A 2,251-nucleotide genomic window follows, 5' to 3' on the forward strand; every position below is an offset into this window, starting at 1 on the left:
ATGTGGGAAAGAGGGGCAAGAGACTGAGTAAAAACGGCAGGAAAGATAGCTGAGGTGCGGTAGAAAAATTATTCGGCTGAGCGAGGGACAGGTGATACAATTTGGGAAGTGCGGGAGGGTGAAGTAGCAGTTTTGCACCCTACAGGCTAGGGCGCTCTCCTAATCATAAACACAGGTGTACTGATAACAATTAATTACATATATCGATGCTGAGATAGCTCCTAACCATATTAAATGTATATTCATCACAACATATAACCCCTGTGGTAAGATATTGCGCATGCGTCAACACACTAATGTAACCAGATTAGGTACTGACTGGCATATGCAGAGGGCACCTTACATGCAAGGTCTCCTTGCTATGTCATAAGGGATGTCTACAGATAGAATGTTATCATATAAATCCATGCTAGGATAGCTCCTCTTCATTTTAAATGCATAATCTTTTACAAAATATTCTTCTTCTCGGGAGATATTGCGCATGCGCGAGCACCGTTACACGCGCAGTGGCGGCACCAGGATTGGAAAAGTGTTGGGGCAATTAAGCCGAGGGCAAAGTAAAATGTTGGGAGCAAAATGTTGTGATCGCGTAGCGCCAATTCAAGCACGTAGCGCGAGAACTAATGGGTGGGGTCCAGGGGCCGGCCGTACGGGCCCTGGTGGGTTCCAGTGGGCGAAGCCCGCGGAGGCTCTGAGGTTTTAGCATTTTTTAGGTGAAAAATAAAGCCTCTGTATGCCTTAAACAGAGAAATAAACACGCTTGTATAGAGCACTTCTGCTCCATACCAAAACTTTTAATTTTACTGGAAGTACTTCTGTAACATACTCGTGGTCAAGAGAAAAGGAAACAATGTTGATGCAAAATATGCCACGTAATTATGAGATAATTATTTAACTTATAATTACATCACCTAACATATCAAGCCTTATAGTCATGCACAATCGCCCGAAAGTATTCGAATATTTTCGTATTCGAAATATAAAAGTATATTTCGTATTCGATTATTAAAGTATACCGAACCGCATTCTATATCGTATCCCGCCAGACCCAGGGTTAAGTTATGTTAATTAATTAGATGAATGTTATGTTGGACCACATAGGAAATGTGTTAGCCACGCTTTTTGTGTTTTAATCCTCGATAATTTTCTAGCTGCATTTTGTTTATTTATGCTGTTATATCGATGTAATGTATGCTTTGTTAATTATCGAAATAAATAAATCAAAAATCAAAAAAGAAAGGGTTAATTCATTGCACACGGTATCAGTTTTAAAATCAACATGCTTTGTAAACGCTAGTGTTTTAAATAAAGGCTATCCACAGAAATTGCTGTTTCGCGGCAGTTTCGTAGCCAGGATTTTTTAACAGGGGGGCCAAAAACAGCGAACTGCGCAAAAGAGTGGATGACTTAATATTTTAATGGTCCCTCAGCTTCCCTCTCCACACCTTATGCTCCACCGCCTCTCATCTCTGTAATCTTTGTTTTGGGCGCCATGTAAAAAGGTGACATTTGTGTTCGTTGTTCTCTGTTCCCTAGATATGTAACTGTTTAGTGGCAGATCCAGGATTACGAAGAGGGGAGGGGGTGAAACACAGGCGGGGGGTATGGGGGTCCTCCCCCCGAAAATTTTGATAATGTAGATCGCAGGAGATGGCATTTGAGGCACTTTTGAGTACATGTACAGCCTTCATTCTGACTACAATTCTCTTTTTAGTAGAACAATTATTATTTCTTTATTTTTTTTTTAACTTTCGGATCAACATGCAGGGGGGCCATGGCACCCTTTGCTCCCCCCTAACTACGCCACTGTTTCGCGGAAAAATAAAGGGGAAAATCGTAGTGGCGGAATTCAAATTACTGTATACGCTGTATATTTCGCGGTGGTTTAATTTTCGCGAATTTCGCGAACGCGTCATCGATCGCGAAAATAAGAACACGCGAATAGTTCATACCAAATAATACCGAATAGTTCATAATTAATTCACCGACGGCGAAATTAACCACTCGCGAAATTGTCCGCCAAGTCTGAGTTCGCGAAAAGTGTGGCCTACAGTAATATATATATACTGTCCCTTCTACTTCTACGCTTCTACGCTATATTGGCCACCATCAACATACTGATGATTATGCCAACGGGAGGCGCTAGTTGAGACTAAAATAAAATTTTCCTTCCCTTGATTTTCTAAAGAAAAAAACCAAAAAAGCAAATTTTACTTAAAAAACTGCCCTGATGTCGTTTAGGCAGTAATCA

Source organism: Priapulus caudatus, unplaced genomic scaffold, assembly GCF_000485595.1.
Source record: "Priapulus caudatus unplaced genomic scaffold, Priapulus_caudatus-5.0.1 Scaffold1849, whole genome shotgun sequence".
NCBI lineage: Eukaryota > Metazoa > Priapulida > Priapulimorpha > Priapulimorphida > Priapulidae > Priapulus > Priapulus caudatus.